The sequence below is a fragment of the Scyliorhinus torazame genome, chromosome 8, assembly GCF_047496885.1.
Source record: "Scyliorhinus torazame isolate Kashiwa2021f chromosome 8, sScyTor2.1, whole genome shotgun sequence".
Taxonomy (NCBI): Eukaryota; Metazoa; Chordata; class Chondrichthyes; order Carcharhiniformes; family Scyliorhinidae; genus Scyliorhinus; species Scyliorhinus torazame.
In genome coordinates this window covers 170,656,167-170,665,972 of record NC_092714.1, presented here as the reverse complement: position 1 = coordinate 170,665,972, position 9,806 = coordinate 170,656,167, and positions in this window count along the sequence as shown.

Here is a 9,806-nt window from a genome sequence, read left to right as displayed (position 1 = left end):
TGATTTTAGCACACGCGTCCCGTAATTGGGTCACTGTGAGGGGGGTGGAATATAGGAATTCCGCCTCGTCTGATGTGGCTGTGCGGTGGGTTGTTACAGGGTTCATGGGAGCCTGAACTACCTGCTGCGTGGGGGTGGGGGTGCTTTTCTCCTTTGGGGCTTTCCCTGTGCACATGTTCCCTGAACATATCTCTGCGCTGTTTCCTGTAATTCTTCCCAATCAGGGCTGTCTTCCTGATCTAATTTTTCCCCAAAGGTTTCCTGAAATCCTTTCTGGACAGAAAGCAGTGACTGCAGGTCTGCAATTTGCTTCCGGCACTTTGCACGGTCTATGGTGCTCTGTCTTTGTTCTGTGGTTGCAGCGTGGAGCGCTCTCAAGGCTGCCTTGAGATCACTACATTGTTTCTGTAGCGTCTCCACCTACTTCTCTGTTTCTTTCCTCACCAGGACTGCACGCTGCATGTCCTGATAAGCCTTTTCATACTGGGATTGGAAACTACTCAAATGCGCCAGACAAGACTGGTGACCCCGTTTGGCGTCAACCACCTCTTCGTCCTTTGCTGCTAATTTCCTCCTTAATTCCAGATTCTCTTTCTCAACCTGGCATACATCGACTTTACTCATACGATGTATGCCCTCTACTTCTTTGCGGAGCGTCTTGACGACCTCCTCTGTGCCTCGCAATTGTGCCAGACAGGACACAATTGCCATCGGCTTGCGAGCTTTTGCTAAGTTCTTTTTATGGATCTCACTCATATTCTCCCACCAAGTATGCCCTATACTTCCGGGACCTGATTCTTCATTATCGCAGAAATCATTCCACATGGGCCATCCTTTGCCCTTGAGGTATTTCCGGATTTCCTCTTCCCAAATGGAACACTGTCTCACTCTACTGCTGCTGGTCACAGCGACCGCAAATTCCTTGGGGTTCATGAGGTGTTGCATTGCCTGCATGGCCATCTTTCCTATCCGCTTGCTTCATTTAGATTTGGAACAGGGGGCTAAAGTGGTGTCGTAGATGGGGGTACGGCTTGCGCTAATTTCCGAAAATACAGACTTCCGACAGTTTTGACGCAACAAAATCTATCAGTTTTACCTTATAGCCCTGTTAGTTACGCATGCATATACACACTTCCGAATTATGACTATTAATCAGAACTGCTTGAACACTTGTGGTTTTTTGTTTCCAATTGGATTCTAATTCAAAATTTCTTGGGTTCTCCCGGAGTGGTTTTCCACTTCTAGATCGGGTCCCGTCAGGATGTCGCCAAAATGTTGCTCTTATTAGCCTTCGTTTTATTAGCTCTAATTCTGTCACCTTTGCTCACGAGTCGGCAGGTATCTTTCTGATACCGCCACATGGTTCAAGCTCAAGTAATGATTAATAATGCAGCACACCGCTTAGTAAAAGTTAAATCAACGATCATTTGTTATATACAGCAATAAATACTTATTGTACAATAATCCTACTTCTAGACTACTACCTACCACTAAAGGCCAATACTTAACTTTGGAAATGGCCCACCAGGTCAGGGAAACAAATGGTCTTTCGAATTGGGTCTGAGCCTGCGGGATTCAAAGCTGGTACAAGTCGATAGTCAGGAGCACCTATCTGGTAGCGATCGCTGGAGTAAGACTTACTGTTTTCTTTGTCGAAGGGTCTTGAAGGTTGTGAGCAGGAAGAGAAGGGTCGAGCTAAACTTGGCCCCTATTCTTATAGTCCCCAGGGGCTCCCCGCCTCTCGGGGCGGACCTTGTACCTGGTTCCAAGTGATTGGACTTGGTCCCAATCACTTGGTTCGATATGCTCCAATAATGGGGTGATTCTTTGATCGGGGGGTGGTCGTCTACCTTCCTTTGTGTCAGCCCCTGCTGGCGCCGAAAGGTCTGGATCGGTTTTATGTTACTAATGTGTAGCAATTGTTCCCGGGGATGGCTGCTTAATATGCAGATGGCTGGGTTGTTGTGATGTTGATGGCTGCAGGTATCGGTCTGGGCCTGACTTCCCCAGCGCCGAATACACTGTTTTACCTGCAGCTGTCCGTTTGAGTCCTGTTGGCTGATTTTTCCATTAGCCTCTTTCGTTCGCCATTTTAGATCGGGGTTTGAGCATTTTAATCGGGAATCAGCCATTTTAGGTGGCTACAATGACAACAGAGTTGCTCTGTACATGTGAATCCTCAAAGTGGAAGAAGGGTTTTTCGGATGAGGGAGCTCAAGGCAAGCACAGCTGGTTGACTGAAGGGACACCCTTATAATTATGAGGTCACTGATCGTCAAAGCTATTTTCCCCTCTCTATGATGTGGAGATGCTGGCATTGGACTGGGGTGGGCACAGTAAGAAGTCTTACAACACCAGGTTAAGGTCCAACAGGTTTGTTTTGAATCACTAGCTTTTGGACCACAGCACAGGCACAAACCTGTTGGACTTTAACCTGGTGTTGTAAGACATCTTACTGTGCCCCTCTCTATGGTGAAGACCACATTACAGCAGGCTTATTTCCCGACTCTTAAGTCTCAGATCATTGAGATACCAGCAAGGTGTGGAGCTGTCGTTCATTCTGTGCCATTCGCTGCAGTCAGAGGCAGAGAAAGGAATCAGGTAGCACAGTAACTCAGTGGTTAGCACAGTTGCTTCACAGCTCCAGGGTCCTGGGTTCAATTCCCGGCTTGTTTTCAAATAAATCCTAGTTTGAAAGGCAAGTGTATTTTGGGAGCCGGAGGTGCAATTAAAGTATCACAAAAAGTTTGGGCTAATGGAATTTTGTTTTGATTAAGGTGATTCCCTGTGGTGTTAAGTAGATTCCAGCATGGTAAGGTGATGTCATGACTGGGTGGAGCTGAATTATCAGGCATTTTTATAGGAAAAGCAGATCAGTGCAGTTCTGGATGAAGTTGTGGCCACAAGTCAGGTTTTACTCTCTGCTGTTCCGTTAAAATGAGATTCACAGTCTTTAAAGCAGCGAAGACTTGCCTGAAAACAAATAGGAGCTGAAACAAACTGAGGAACAGCTTCTGAAGACGTAATCCAAATTTTCTTTGTGGATCTGACAGGAGTCATATCTTGTCTTTAAAACAGTGGAAAAAGATCTCTCTTTCTCAAATGACATTCTGTAAAGCAAGTATTCCGATGTGCCATTGGTAGTTAAGGTGGATTGAGAGCTGAGATGGTTTTTTAAATCTTGTTTAAGTGGGAATAAAGATAATAATTAAGGTTATTGTATTCACTGTATTGAGTAGTATTTTTAAGGGGTAATTGTAAGCTATTTTCTGGGGTGATTTTAATACTGTGTTAGTAATAGGAAAGGCAAAGTCACCATAGTCGCAAATGATCATTGGCTGCTTTCCCCTTTGAGGGGGAGCGCTGACTGGTGGTTATTTATCCTGAGGATCACCACACCTCTGGCGCGGGGCAAGGGTGAGAAGGTGGGCCTTTATGAATATTCTCGTTAGTAATAAGGTTGTTTTAATATACCATGTCCCTATTTCTTTGTGCAATCATTCCTGGGTGAAATGAAATGAACATGAAAATCGCTTATTGTCACAAGTAGGCTTTAAATTAAGTTACTGTGAAAAGCCCCTGGTCGCCAAATTCCGGCGCCTGTTCGGGGAGGCTGGTGAGGTGTCCTTTCCTCACAGTCGTGCAAAATTAATATAAAATACTGGGGTTTCTGTCCAGTATCATAGCCACTGTTGGAGTCTGGTCTGGATCATAATAAAATTGGGGACTCTTTGTTGGGGTTTTTAAGGTAGGATTGGGTTTTTAAGGTAGGATTCCTTGTTTGGCTTGGGATTATTGAATTTAAAGACAGTGAGTGTGTGTGGAATGATTGTTTTCTTTCAGGTTTTGAATTTTAATTAGGGAGTGACTGGAGATAGCTCTTTCAGTTGCAAAAGTTTTTCTGGTTGTGAAAGAGATCACTCGGGATGGTTTACAAAGAGTGACTTTTGGGTTTTGCGAACAAGCTGCAGTTAACCTTACCTGAAGGGGTGAGGACGGTAGAGATAATACAAACAATAGCTCAGCATTTACATCAGCCTGAATCATTAGAATTAGCTAGAATTCAATTACAAATGAAATAATTAGAAATGCAAGGAAAAGATAAACAGAAAGAAATAGAACAGAAGAAATTGAAAATAGAAGAAAAGGAAAAAGAGAGGACTTTTCAAAAGGAAATGGAAAAGAGGAAGCTTGTGGTAGAAATGGAAAGATTCGCAAAGGAAGAAAGGGATAAGGAAAAAGAGAGATTGGCAATGGCAGAATTAGTAGTGAGAGGAATAGTGTGCCATTATGTAAGGTAAGATGAGAGAGTCCGGTGAAATGGTGTAACAGAAAAATGACCTTTTGCAGGGGTACAATTTATCTTAGGTAATGCTATCGCTGGATCACAGGTGGGAGTGCAGCCGACTGGGGTGGAACGCCTGTGGAAAGTCAAACAACTGAGATGTTGCAAGAAGCACATCATGGGGTGTTTTCTGATTGTGTGATCACCATGGCACCACAGTCACTTTAATTCTACATTCTTTAATTTCACCAACAAGTTCATTATCAAACAGCTTCTACAAGTTCATGTACATAACATCAACTCAACACCTTCATCCACCCTCTCCGTTACTTCCACAAATTCTTATGGAAAAATGTTAACCATTAAACATTTACTAATGATTCGGAAATCACTGAAGTGTATTGAAAACTATGCCAGTCACTTGCAATTAATGAAAATGTTACATAGAAACATCCTTCCAGAGCAAGTCCTGGCCCGGTTTGAGGTTGGTATGAATCAGTGACTCACCTTCATTGCACAAACTGGCTGGACACTCCCAGTGGGCTGTACACTTCCAGGCAGGCGAAGATTCAATATTTCGATATTTCAAAACTGTAGTGGTATGGAACTCGGGTATGGACAGGTTTGACTTATTGCAAGCAGTGGAGACGGGTGGGGAACTAAGTGATGTCTGTCATTTTGAACCAGTTGTATCATCTCTTTGAATTGCTGCAGACCATGTGGTGAAGACACTGTTAAAGATTTCAGGATGTTGATCCTTCACCAGAGCTAGATTACTCTCAGGAATTTAAAACCCTGCCATTTGTATTTCTCCAGTGTTTTGAGGTGGAGTTCAAAGAAGATTCACAGCTTCCACTCAGCACCTCACTCCCTCTGATCCACAGCGGGTGGTGTCAAGCCTGTCCCTGAGTGCCAGGACACAGAGTACCGCTGGAGGCCAGGAAACTGCTGAGGCCCAGTCAGATGATGAGCCTCTGGACTCGGTCACACCTCAGTTGCTGGAGCTGAAAAGGTTAAGTCAGGAACAACAGAAGGGATCTCAGCAGCATTCTTCGGATGCAAAGCCAGAATGGAGGAATTCTAACACCTTACATACAAAAAGATCATACCACAATCCTAAAGCAGCCAGGTCAACACTGTTAGGTGGCGCCTGCAGTGGTGATATTGGTGCAAAAGTTCTGACTTGCAATGGTGGAGGGCATGAACTCCATAGAGCTTAACATGAAATCCATGATGCAAGAAGCGCTCTCCATGCTACTGGACACATACACCATGGTGCAGGATGTGCACACCATGGTGCAGGTCATGCACACCATGGTGCAGGAGGTGTACACCATGGTGCAGGATGTGCACACCATGGTGCAGGAGGTGTACACCATGGTGCAGGATGTGCACACCATGGTGTAGGAGGTGTACACCATGGTGCAGGGCATACACACCATTGTTCAGGATGTGCATACTCTGAAAATGAAATGAAATGAAAAATGAAAATCGCTTATTGTCACAAGTAGGCTTCAAATGAAGTTACTGTGAAAATCCCCTCGTCGCCACATTCCAGCGCCTGTTCGGGGAGGCTGGTACGGGAATTGAGCCATGCTGCTGGCCTGCACTTGGTCTGCTTTCAAAGCCAGCGATTTAGTCCTGTGCTAAACAGTCCCTGGTGGAGGATGTGCACACTATGATGCAGGACATGTACACCATGGTGCAGGATGTGCACAATATGCATCAGGATATGCACACCATGGTGCAGGATGTGCACACCGCGGTGCAGGGCATGCATACCATGGTGCAGGAAGCCCACCCAATAGTGCAGGTTGCACACACCATGGTGCTGGACATGTACACCATGGTGCAGGACGTGTACACCATGGTGCAGGATGTGCACACTATGGTGCAGGATGTGTACACCATGGTGCAGGATGTGCACACTATGGTGCAGGATGTGTACACCATGGTGCAGGATGTGCACACTATGGTGCAGGATGTGTACACCATGGTGTAGGATGTGCACACTATGGTGCAGTAAGTGCATACCATGGTGCAGGATGTGCACACTATGGTGCAGGATGTGTACACCATGGTGCAGGATGTGCACACTATGGTGCAGGATGTATACACCATGGTGTAGGATGTGCACACTATGGTGCAGGATGTGTACACTATGGTGCAGGATGTGTACACCATGGTGAAGGATGTGCACACTATGGTGCAGGATGTGTACACCATGGTGTAGGATGTGCACACTATGGTGCAGGATGTGTACACCATGGTGCAGGATGTGTACACCATGGTGCAGGATGTGCACACTATGGTGCAGGATGTGTACACCATGGTGCAGGATGTGCACACTATGGTGCAGGACGTGCACACCATGGTGCAGGATGTGTACACCATGGTGCAGGATGTGTACACCATGGTGCAGGATGTGCACACTATGGTGCAGGATGTGTACACCATGGTGCAGGATGTGCACACTATGGTGCAGGACATGCATAGAAGAATAAAATGAAAAACATGAATTTTGTTACATCTGGTCTCTGCTGCACAATGTAACCGCCACACAGGACTCATCAGCCACGTCCTCAGCGGGCATCCCTTGTTCCCAAGGAGCGAACCTTGTAGCTGCTGTGCTTCCTCAAAAACATTGGGTATCTGAGAGCAGCCAAGGATGTAGCTATTGTGAACAGTCCCAGGGAATCTTGCACACGCCAGGAGGATGGTCGCAGACAAGCTGAACATCCAGGGAGTGGAAGACGTTGTGATTGCTAAAGAGGACTGCCTGATGCCAAGGGTGTTCAGACAGCCATGTGAGAGCAGTCAATGGCTCCCTGAACTTGTGGGAAGCCTGCAATCTGGTGAATCCCATGGCTCTGTCGTCCTGGCTAACCTGATCCTGGTTGAAATGGATGTAGCTGTGAGCCCTTGCTAAGAGTTCCCCCACTACCCCCTTGATGCACTTATGAACGGAGGCTTGTGAGATGCCACAGATCACCCGTGGGGAGCCCTGGAAGGAAGCAGCTGCATAAAAGTTGAGCTGTGACTTTCAAAGCCACAGGCAATGGGTGCCTTCCCAAGTTCTTGTGGCACCAACACCTGAAGAAGGTGACATAAGTGAGCCACCTGGACAGGCAGAGTTTTCTCCGACATTGGTTGTCACTCACCTGAAGAAAGGTCAGCTGCTGTCCATGGAGCCTGGGCCGTGGAAGGTGTTGTGTTGGGTGTTCTAGATCCGTGGAACACATACAGGTCACCAACACTTGAAATAGCACAACACTATTTTATTGAATCATTAACTGTTGTAACAGACTCTGACTGTGGGTTAACACGATACTAGCTTTAACTAAAGACCTTTGCCTTGTCCTAACCAGTTGGTGCACTCAGCACATGGTGAATGTCTGTGCTGCAGGCTGTGAGCTCTGTCCTCCGAGCTCGCTGCAGCTCGAATGAGTGGGAACTCTGATGCCCCCTGTCTTTATAGTGCGTGTGCTCTAACTGGTGATTGGCTGCGGTGTTGTGTGTATTGATTGGTCCCACTGTGTGTCCATCAGTGTGTGTCTGCACCATGATATACTGGTGTATATTATGACAGAAGGTGCCCCCAAACAGCCATTCTCTGGGGGTCCCTCCTGCGGCAGCAGGGTAGTCCTTGCTAGCCCTTCCTCCTCAGGGTTCTGTTCCTGCCTTTGGAGAGCCAGCTACCTCCGTTAGCATCTTCCCTCCTCTCGATGTGCTAGAAGAATGATAGACAGTCCCACAGGTTCAGATCTCTCTTGCGTAGGAAAAGAGAGAGAGAGAGAATTAATGGTGGGCTTTCATCTCCAAGGGTTGGCCTTACACCCATTCAGCTCAGGTAGCAGTGTGTCGACAGACACTGACTCTTGTGTTGGCCATCACCTTGAGGATCTTTCCCTCAAAATCCCCCAGAATGGCACTCCCCGCCCCCATTGCGCAGCAGGAGTAAATGGCAACGTGAGCTCAAAATATCACAAGGCCAAAAATGCGATTTGCGGCAGCCCTCCACCAATGACGTAATGAGTTTCCCACCATGCTACGTCGACAACCCCATTTTCATTCAGAATAATATTATTAATGGGGCTCCCCTCCCACTATAGCAACTTTATCTTACTTTATTTCTCACTCATTGGTTTGTCCTGTTTGACTTTTGTGGGACTAAAGGATTCAATGGTTTTATTTGGAATTTGTTGTTCTCAGTTAAGTTAAAAAGTAAAGTGGTCATAGTCCCAGGTGACTATAGACTGCTTTCCCCTTTGAGGGGAGAGCTGACTGGTGGTGATTTAACCTGAGGGTCACCACACCTCAGGCGAGGAGCAAGGTTGAGAAGGTGGAGCTTTCATGAATAACCTCAGCTGGTACAGGAATTGAACCCACACTGTTGGCCTTGCTCTGCATCACAAACTAGCCGTCCAGTCAATTGAGCTAAGGGGGCTGGATTCTCCGTTTTTGGGTCAATGTCCCCACGCCGCCGTGTGAACTGTGGACTTTTACGCCAGGAAAACTGGGGTCAAAAGGCCACAGATTCACAGTCTTGTACTAGAGCTCGCAGCTCTATCTGCTGATACGCACCCCCCCCCCCCACGTCCGGGTCAGAGGCCGCGCATGTGCGTGGCGGCGGCCTGCAGTGGCCGCGCCGTACTCCATGGCGGACTAAGCCTGGACCTGGACCGCCAAAATAATGCCCCGCTTCGGTCGCTCGCCTGCCCCGGACCAACCGCACACATAGCCCCAAGTCCCGAATGAGGCCCCCCCCTGCCCTCCGATCGGCCATCCACCGACTGTGGCGGTCCTGGACTGTCCGCAGCCGCCTCGCCAGGTTTCTGAACGGCAGGACCATGTTCGAACCACACCGTTGGGAGTTCGGCCGGTTAGGGATGGTGAATCGTGGGGCAGGCCTCAGGCAATGGCCTGAGGCTGTGGATACTTGGACTGGCAAATTCCATAAGTACGCCAATTTTTGGAAGGCGGAGAATTGCGAAACTGCCGCCGGACCCGATTTCGTGTGCAAAAACAGATTCTCCGCCCTGTCGCCGAAAGCGATTTTACCGTTGGGGTGCGGAGAATCCAGCCCCACATGACTTCAATGTTGCTGAATGGATTTTCATGTAATGATGAATATTTTGCCGACAGGTGCACAGGTTTATTGATTCAGAAAAAAAATCGGAACACTCCGGTCAGGCATCTATGTTGAACCATAGAATTTACAGTGCAGAAAGAGGCCATTCGGCCCATCGAGTCTGCACCGGCTCTTGGAAAGAGCACTCTACCCAAGGTCAACACCTCCACCCTATCCCCATAACCCAGTAACCCCACCCAACACTAAAGGCAATTTTGGACACTAAGGGCAATTTAGCATGGCCAATCCACCTAACCTGCACATCTTTGGACTGTGGGAGGAAACCAGAGAACCCGGAGGAAACCCACGCACACACGGGGAGGATGTGCAGACTCCGCACAGACAGTGACCCAAGCCGGAATCAAACCTGGGACCCTGGAGTTGTGAAGC